Here is a 10,122-nt window from a genome sequence, read left to right on the forward strand (position 1 = left end):
GTGCGCCACCACCGCCCGGCAACCAGTGAAGCATTTTTAAACACAATAAAGAGATCTATTTTATAAAAGCCATCACAGAATAGTCTGTGAATCAACCAACCGAGCACAAGCAAAAGCAAGAGACACTCCGACTTTGTTCTTCTTCAGAAAACAAGACACCTTCCCAAGGCACAGGACAGGAGACTGTCTGGACGATGCTGATTTTCTAGCATTTGAATGCAGACAGACCAGGAGCTTTCGATTGAGGACCAGTTTATAAAACGTAAGAGGATAAGCAAGAAACGCCAAGATAGTTTTGATAAAGAAAAAAGTGGCCTACGGGTTCCAACCCGATGAGGATAGTTATGAGAGTGGCCCAACAGAAAGCTCTAAGTTACTTCAAACATGGCATTATTTCCAGGTGATGTTTTAAAAATAAGTCAGCTGCATAGTTCTCAAGTGCAAATGTTGTAGATGAGAATGTTCCGTTACAGTCAGTGCTTTGACATGTCTGAGAAGAATCTGTCTTCCTGTTAAGTTCATACTGTACATGGAAGGATGATGATTAAAGCAGTGGCAAAGGGGAGGGAGGGGGTAGGTGTGTGTGTGTGTGTGTGTGTGCGTGCGTGTGTGCGCGAGTGTGCACACACGTGCCTATGTGTCTGTGTGCTTGCATGTATATAGTGTATGACTGAGTAAGGAGAGAAAACCTGGCATATGATCCAGGCTTATGTGCTTAATTTCCTACCTTAGACCTATTCACTTTTTCCCTCATGACCAGACACTTGCTTTTGTTCCTGGCTGTATCATATGCAACCATAATAATGTCATGTTAGCAACTGATCACGGCCATTCTGCTATGATCTACCAGTTTTCTCATATCTAAAAGTATTCAGATGGCCAGTTTTCCTACAAACCACTAAAATTCCAGATGAAACCTGCTGGGCTCTCTCTGTGTGACAAACATCTTACTTTCTTAACAAAAGGGATAAGCACAACACCCTCTCTTTGAAGAGAAGTGATACATGAACCTATGAGGAAAACGTCCAGGAAGCCCACATGCTGCAGCTGTGATATCTATCCCTGGAGAGTTCCCTAGTGTCAGCGCCAAGTGCTGGCAGTTCTGTGAAAAAAGGCTGGGTACTCTCCCGTCACTTGGAGATGAGAGTTTTATTAACTGAAAGAACCAAAGATGTAGAGAATCTTAAATGCATGAAATCCCAAGAGAACTGGCCATCCATAAAGTGAGCTGGCCATCTAAGGGGGAGGGGGGGGGAAGACCAGTTTAACAAATTCCATAGGGATTCATTAAGAATAAGATGGTTTCTTGTCTGTTGTTCCTATTTGTTAAACAATCTACAAGTGTGTCAGAGGATGAGTGTGTGTGAGCACACTTGGTACCTTAAGGTAGGGTAGACTGTAGCCCCCATGACGTGGACTTTGGGCTTCTTCTTCATGAATGCACAGCACAGGCCCAATGCAGATAGATATGGCCACTTCAGGAAGGTTGGCAGAATGTGATGTGGCCTTTTCCAGGTCTGGCTCCTAACTGCCTCCCGGGTCTCAGCTTTTCTCTGACTCCTCGTTTGCTAGTGTGCAGAGAGCCCTGTGGAGGACCACGGGGTATGCTGGAGCCACTGGAGGGAGAAAGGCGATACCTAGGCAATCATACGGGGCAGTGACCACCCTGGGCTAACACAGTAAGAAACAGTCAGGCATGCTAAAGCACGGGATCTATGCAAGGTTCAGCACTTGTCTGGCCTCCGATGCAGGGAGGCTCCAGAAGACAAAGAAAGCAAAAAGCCACCCCCCGAAAAACCTTAATAAAACCTGTAACAGCAAACCCCCCAAATTTTAAATGACAAAATATGTAAGAGAATTGACAAAATAATGTAAGAGAATGGAAGAAAAATTTGGAAACTATAATAAAGAAGTGGTTGGTTTCAGAATCTATGCCTGGCACTCCCCAGTGAGGAGAAAAAGACACATGGGTTGATAAACTTTGAATGTGCAACTTAGAGGAAATCCAAATGACCACCAGACAATTGAAAGCCAAACAACCACGTGAGGATGCTGTAGGGAAGCAGAGGGAGAGCAGGTGTCCATGCGAGGCTGTGCTCTTGGGGTCAATATGAAAATCTCTCTAAGGCACTTGGAGAATATTGACATTATAGAGTATGATTAAATAACAGTAAAGGGAAGAAACAAGCTCGCAGAAAAATGTGCAGGGGACATTGGCTGCACTCGGAAGGTGACAGTAATGGTCTATTTCTTACCAAGCAATCTGCATTGCTGCCCCATCGCAAAGAGTGACACAGAGAAACACCCTAATAACATTGTTAAGCTCCCCCCCACTCCTTTCCTTCATCTGAAGAGCAGTTTCAGGAGAAGGGACATTAACATTCACAGCCCATATATGGCTACAGGAGTAGACACGGGAATTTTCCAGTTATCTTCAGAAAATAATTGAAATTTTACAAGCAGAGGAGAACTTTGGCGTTGAAGCTTAAATAGACCTATTGCAGTTGAAAATTCACATGTCAGTCGCCAGTGAAATTCAGTGTTCAAGCAACTGCCTCTCCAAACAGATCCAACTAGTAAACACACAAAAATGAGAACAACAACGGCATGCGCAGCCACCATCCCGATGACTTGAGACTATCAACTTGATTCCTCTCATTCCCTGACAACTTTACAGACTAACGAACAAACTACACTAACTGCTTTCTTATTTAGTTATTTGTATTTTTACTCTTTTAGATACTAGAAGCACATACTAAATCCACACAGGCATTTCATAGGATCTAAAGACAACTGACTTCTAATCTTGAGTCCTCACTTTAAAAAAAAATATTTTCTGGCTTGCTAGGGATTGAACGCTTTTTCACTGATCCATGCCCCTGGGCCTCACTGTCTCTCATTTGAAATGAGGACAGTGTCTTCTGTGGTAGCATGGCTCCAACAAGCACAGGGCTAATATTGAGGAACATCAGGAAGAGGTTGGCTTGTTACAGCTGATCTCATTATCCAGGCATTGATCTGCAAACACATCCTTAAACTAATAACCTTAGAAGCCCAGCAAAGTCCTGTGGAGTGCCATGCCTTCACAAATTTGCTCTGGCAACTTCCATAGTCTAGAACAGCAAAAGAACTCATAATTCTTCTGTACAGATGAACAGAAAGTCCAAGATCAGCTGTTTAGGTTGATAAAGGGACTGCAATCGCAAGCAGAAAATGTGTTTGTACATACTACTCTGAGAAAAGAATGGCAAAAACAATTTCACTCCTACACTGGCAGCGGCTCAAGACCAAGCAAGTAGCATACAGTTCTGGGGGAAAGAGTCTCCTGCAGGTCTGAAGCCTTGATTCCAACTAAGGAAATTCTTCCCTCTTGGCCATGAATGGAGCATGCTTTTCTGAACTTAACACTATCCTCAAAGTCAGGCAGTGGTTGCTCATGCCTTTAATCCCAGCACTTGGGAGGCAGAGGCAGTTGAATCTCTGTGAGATCAAGGCCATGCTCGGCTACAAGAGCTAGTTCCAGGACAGCCTCCAAAGCTACAGAGAAACCCTGTCTCAGAAAGCCAAAAAAAAAAAAGTGTCCTTACTACCTGTGGTCTCTCTAACCAATGTCCAAGGACACCACCATAGCTACAGAGAAGAGAAACTGAATCTGACCATGAATCAAATGAATCAATAAAGGAAAGATGAACACATCCAACAATGGGAGTGGGGGAAGCAGAGGAGGGCAGACGCTCTTCCAGCAAAGAAAGTGCCATGAAAAAGGTCACTCAAGAGCTGCGTATCTGGGGGCATACACCCGTCACTTCAGGCATGCTACCGTTGCTATGATAAGTGACCCCAAATTTAGGAACTTAAATAAAATGTGTTTGTGGCCTCATATTATCTGTAGGGCAGTGAGCAGCCCACAGTTTGAGTGGATTCTGTCCCCAGGTTGTTAACCCAGTGTTGATTGGGGCTGTGATCTCAGGGGAAGGCTCAGTTAGGAAAGGGTCCCTTACCAAGATCCCCCATTCTTTCTTGGCTGGACTGTTGTGGAGGACTGACACATGTTGGGCAAGGCATCATTCTTGAGGCAGCCATCACTTTCTCTGTAATGTTTACCAAGGACAAGGCAGTGGGCACATCCCTGATATAGGATGGGATATCAGGAGTAGGAATGTATGATGGAGATCCTTGTCAGCTGCCGCTTGCCATTGTACCGACACCCTGGGTCAAGTTCACCATGCAAATAAATCCAAAGGTAACTGGGATAGCACTACCCAGTCCTTATCATTTAGCAGCCACCTTATTTTTTTAATCTAATTATTACCCCAAAATTTACTCTCCAGTTAGAAAAGTTGGGGGGGCTGAGATTTCTTAACATCTTGATATTCTGCCTCAACATAAACTGGTAAGCCTGCTGGATCTTATTCTGAAGCTCTTGAGAAGCATCATAAATATTTAAGGATGTACATCTGATAAAAATGCAAAAGTCAGAGGTCTGCCTATAAAATGGATAATTATATTTTTATTGCCTAATAAAAAGCGACCTCAAATGTGTTATGGTGCTCTGTAGAGGTAGCTTAACAGTGTCCTACACCTAGGCTTCTTTTCTAACTTACATCGCAGTTACTAAAAAGCTCCTGATTTGCCTTCTGGTTGGTTCCCTTATGAATGAATATGTGAAATGAGAATTCGGTATGTGCCCCTGGAGGATCCTGTCTGAGAATTTAGCATCTGCATGGTTTAGTAGCCCCTTTGTACACGGCTGCACAATGATTTCAATAGAAACCGGCTTTCCTTGAGAAGTTGATTGTTTAAAAGCTCACCAGACTCCTACAACCTTGGTCAGCTCATTTATACACTCATGCTAACACAAAATCTGTGTGAATTTAAGTTTCTCCCATTCCTGAAGATTCTAGCCCCACCTTGGGGATGGTCTAGCCTTTTGCTACTTTTTCTCATGGTCTCTTGTTGTGGGCTGTGTCTTTCCCACAGATGCAGCAAAGGCATCAAAGCTGAGTTCAGATAACTAATGCTTCCCTGACTGGCAACACCTTGCCATTGGATCCACAGAAGGGAGGCACATGAGGAGCACACCAGCATCTAGGCACGTTCTGATGACAGGGGCAAGAGAACCAACATTTCTTCTCTGAGTTCACCCGTGAGACTCTCTGTCCATTCATTCTCTTGCATGGTCACATAAAGGACATCACAGTTCCCCAGGAAAGCTGTGGGGATGGGAAGTCCCAGTATCCAAAGTGTGGGTACAAAGAGGATGGACCAATAATGGGGATACAGGCATCTGCTGAGGCATGGCGTCACAGGGATGGAGCCAGGGCAGTGATCATCTGCCATCCCTGAGCATCCTAGGACCCTTTCAGTTATTTCAAGGTGAAGTTAATATAGAATGCTTTAAAACCATTAACTTTCAAACTGAAGCCCCCAAAAGAACCCTTCCTAATGTTCATTTGTGAGGATGTTCATGACCCGGAAGTCCTCCCTGCTATTGTATTGCCTTGGGGAAGGAAATCTCCCAGCACAACAAAGGGACCAACCAGGGATTCCTCACCACACAGCTCTTTAGAAGCTCCTGTGTTGTCTACTTCATTAAGAAACCCTTTTCTGTTATTTTCTGTGATAACGCTATTCTGATCAGCTGTGTACTAGCAGTAATCTATCAATAATTTAACCTCACACATATGCATCCTTTTATAGGTTATCTGCAAACACACACACATAATAAGTGTGCTATCAGTGACCTGGGTGAACTTTAACATGAGTTACAATGCATTTTTGTGTGGGGAAGTGCTACAGTTTGAAGATGTCCCTGACAGTTCAGGAGCTGGATGTGTGCTTTGCAGGGTGGTGGTGTCAAGCCCATAAAGATGGGGGTGGGTGGAAGGCATTTGGGTCTTTGATACACAGCTCTTAGCAGGGGTTGATGCTGGAGTGGTGGTCAATTCTCGGAGGGCAGGGCACACACATGCTTAATTCTTTTGCATAAATAAGCTCCATTCCAATTTCCTGTCTATGCTATGTATACACATGTCTATGCATAGCATGCTATGGGTGTCAGGAGGCTGGAAAGGCTAGCAGCTCAGGGCTGCCGAGGTAGAGACCTGTCTACCTCAAGTGACCAGCAAGTCTGTGGAGGGGGCTTTCCACCCCTGTGTCATTCTCTGAAACACAGGTTGTTATATGGGTTGCAATTCCACTAGATACACTTGGGAATGAAAACAGAGGCATCCCGCTTTCCATACATCCATTCAGATGAAACATAAGTGAGCTCTTTGGTGTTTATGTAGAACCACAGACCATTCCACTTATCTGTGCACTGTTTTGTGTCTGCATCTTGGAAATGGAGGAGGCAAAGCTGTGTCCCCAAGGACTGAGTCAGGGGCCAGGGGATCAGCAGTGGAGCAGTTACACACTAATGGCTGATAGAAAGGGTGTTGTAGGTGGTGATCAGAAGGCTAGGAGGCCTAGTTGGGAGCTTGGGTTTGGCACAGGAGAACAGTGTTACTGTTCAAGAGGAAGAGGGACAGGCAACAACTATAGGGTCGTCCCCCAAGTTCAGTGTACAGAGAAGCAGACAGAAAGCACACGCAAGGAGAGCACAGGATGCAGCCACAAACCAACATGCTGTGTGAACCTCAGCCCTCCACTGCTTTGATGAGTTGTTTAGAAAAAGTGGGGCAAGTACATTGTTCAGAAATAGCAAATCAAAGAAACTAATGTATTCTCCCAGGGCAGGCTTCTTTGTTAGACTTACCACCACGCATGTTGTGCTGGCTACTTTTATGTCAACTTGACACCAGCTAGAGTTATTTAGGAAATAGGAGTCTCAATTGAGAACATTTTACCACAATATTGGACTATGGGTAAGCTTGTGGGGCATTTTCTTGATTAATGAGTGGCATTGGAAGACTCAGCTCACTGAGGGCAGTGCCATCCATGGGAAGGTGGTCCTGTTCTTTTTTTTTTTTTTTTTTTTTTTTTTGGTTTTTCGAGACAGGGTTTCTCTGTGGTTTTGGAGCCTGTCCTGGAACTAGCTCTTGTAGACCAGGCTGGACTCGAACTCCCAGAGATCCGCCTAAGGGAAGGTGGTCCTGGATGGTGTAAGAAAACAGACTGAGAAAAGACATGATGAAGAAGCCAATAAGCAGCCCTCCTCCACAGTCTCTGCTTCACCTGCTATAACTTCCCTCCGTGATGCACTGTTATCTAGAAGTGGAAGAGGAAATACACCCCCTTCTTCCCATGTTGGTTTTGGTCACGGTGTTTCATTGTAGCAATAGAAACCCAGACACAATATGGTGATACAGATGTGGTATAACTTCTGCAGCAGCCTGCACTTCCACAGCTGTTTGCTTGATAACATTTTCAAAACATTCTCAAGGAAGGTTCGTTGCAAGGCAAGAAGTACACATGAACACTGACTGAGTCACACAGGAGGAAGCTAGCAATCTTCAGACAAACATCTCATTACGACTGGTGACTGAAAAGCCAAGTGGCAGTAGATGAGGGAGAGCTGGAAACAGAAGGGAAGGACTTGAGGTGGCCAAGTAGATTGGAAAGAAGCAGAACGGTGCATCTCCACCTTAGCAGGACGCTGCAGGGACAAATTCCCCTGCTGTGGTGACTGGGTTTCTCCTTGAATCTCCTAAATGCAGAACTTTAGAATGTGACCATGAAGATAAGATCATAGGAGCTTGGAGAGTGGCATCTAGTTGGCACTCTGCCCATCTTCCCTGTTCCGTGTAATAGCTCATAGGCAGTGCTCAGTGAGGCAGAACACCACTCCTCCCCACACCACTGGCAGTATCACTTAGTCTAAGGACATGTTGAAGGCTGAGTAGCGAAAATTGGTCTAGGGTTTCGGCTAGTGGGTGTCAGAGATGAGGCACACACTATGGTCTCACTTCATTCCTTCTCCTGACCATCAAAACATATTCTCCTGTGTGGTGATCTCATAAACATGGAACGAGACAGAAGAAGACGTCCAGATTAATGGATTAGTTAAAAATTCCTGTATGACCAGATAGGTTTGCTAATGCTATTTAATGAAAACTAATCCTAGAAGACAATATCCACATCCACAGCATCTCTGTGTTTGCCAAACTTATTGATTATAAGAAATAAAAGAGGCAATTTATAAAGGGAGCTTTACCAGAAGCCATTTTAGGCAAGCAAACATGGCATGGCCCTCTCTTCACAGGTCAGATAAAGCAGTGCACCCTGATGGGCTCTTAAGGCAAACCCAGGTGCTTACCTGAATCTAAGGAGAAGGAAAGAACCCAACCAATTTGATCACAGACATTCTACAAAGTAAGTGGCTTAGAGTTTTCAAAAGTATCAACATAATGAGAATGGAGGTATAGTGTTACAGCAAAGCATGTGCTTAACATGCATATGTCCATGGCATAGCATGTGCTTAACATGCATATGTCCATGGCATAGCATGTGCCTATCATGCATATGCTCCAGGTTTTGATTTCAGCCCTATAAAACAAAACAAAAGAACATATACACAACCAAACTTGTTTCTTGGCACGGTAGTAACTCAGCCATACATTGGTCCTGGGCTGAATCTCTTAGACTGAACAAGCAAAAAAAAAAACACAAATCAAACACACAAACAAACAAGAAGAAAAATAGCAAAGAAAGAAAGGGGTGATGGGGGCAATACCAGGAAAGACGCAAACAAAAGCAAGGCAGAAAAAGAATGGTAAAGATACGATCAGCTCCAATGCATGGAACACAGGGAAGAAACAGCGATGATGACTGTTTCCCAGACAATCAAGGGCATCGGAATCGGGACAATATACTGGGTAACACTGTTTCTCAGTGTTCCAGATTTCACAGTGAGGATGCCAGTCTGGTTTTGTAGAGACTGCTGTGAACTTAGGAGATCCATGCCAGAGGGTGCCGTGTCATCTGCAGCTTGCTTCCAAATGTTTCGGATACAAAGTTTATAAACTCTCTGTGTAACCATGAGTAAGTCTGGTTAAAGATTTTAGGAGTTATCACTGTCCTATTCCTTAGATTGTTCTGTACATTTGAAGTTCTTAATGATAAGAAGCAAGGCAAAAAGGCAAATGAAAGTGTGTATTTCAAGAACTGTAAGATGAAAGCAACTCGGCTGGACAAAACTGTCACTCTGGACGAGCAGTAAAAAAGGAAACATGAAATGAAAAAGTGTGTTAAGACAACAAGGTCTATTTTCTTTGCTTTTATCACTCTTGAGACACAAAATGAACCTCAGCTGCAAAAGTGGCAATGCTAGTTTGCACGAGGGTGCAGCAGGCTACTTGTCAGTCACCACTGTCACATTCTTCTCAAGAGTAAAGCCATCCTACACTAAAATCCAGTGTGGTGTCAAAGGTACTTCTGACCCCTCATTCGCTGTGTTCCTGTGGGAGGTTAGCACACTGCATGGGGTTCGACCCCATTTCCTGGGGCTCTGTTCCTAGAACTCTGAGGTCTTTGGAGATGCTGGTAGCCCTCTCACCCTGCCACCAGGACCCCAGCATAAGACTTACTTCTCAGACTCCTTGCTCTCTGGAGGTGAGTGGCATTCAGGCATTTGGGTCGACATGGCACCGTCCCTGCTGGAAATGGCCCATTGCTGCCACAGGGGAGGTATGAGAGCCCAGTTAGCCCCTGAGAACTCTGGAAAGGAGAGAGTAGAGAATATTCAGAACTTTTGATAATTGAGCATGAAAATTTATATAATTTCTCTCTTTTTTCCTCATTAGAGGCACCCTTTGAGTTATTCTCTATAAATCGTTTTTGTAGGCAATACATTTCTGGAGTTCTTAAATAAAAACCAGAAGAATAAAATAGAGATTAAGTGAAAGGAAATGAAGCTTAATAGAAAATAGTCTTGAAGAAGAACAAAAGTGGAGTTCTCACACCAAATTTCTGAATATTAGAAGTCTCCAGCAGATGAAACAGCATGGTTTGGGATAAAGACAAACTTATGGATCACTGAGAAAGCAGCGGACTTAGAAGTCAACTGTTACTTAAATGGTCTGTGATCTCTGATGAAAGTGTAAGGGCAACTGAAAGAGAGGTTTTTTTGTTTGGTTGCTTGTTTGTGTGTTTTCTGGCTATAGGGAAAACTAGGTATCAATA

At 43.9% G+C, this 10,122-nt stretch overlaps 1 protein-coding gene across 1 annotated transcript in view; it reads right to left on the bottom strand.

Annotated features, from left to right (window-relative positions):
* Otud7a (OTU deubiquitinase 7A) overlaps positions 1–9,654 on the bottom strand; it is a 110,533-nt gene extending 100,879 nt beyond the window's left edge. The window contains exon 1 of the mRNA XM_026784279.1: positions 9,528–9,654. The gene's annotated coding sequence lies outside the window, so the exon portion shown is untranslated. The remainder of the gene's footprint in view (positions 1–9,527) is intronic.
* Positions 9,655–10,122: the final 468 nt, after the last annotated feature.

Source organism: Microtus ochrogaster, chromosome 22 (assembly GCF_000317375.1).
Source record: "Microtus ochrogaster isolate Prairie Vole_2 chromosome 22, MicOch1.0, whole genome shotgun sequence".
NCBI classification, from domain to species: domain Eukaryota; kingdom Metazoa; phylum Chordata; class Mammalia; order Rodentia; family Cricetidae; genus Microtus; species Microtus ochrogaster.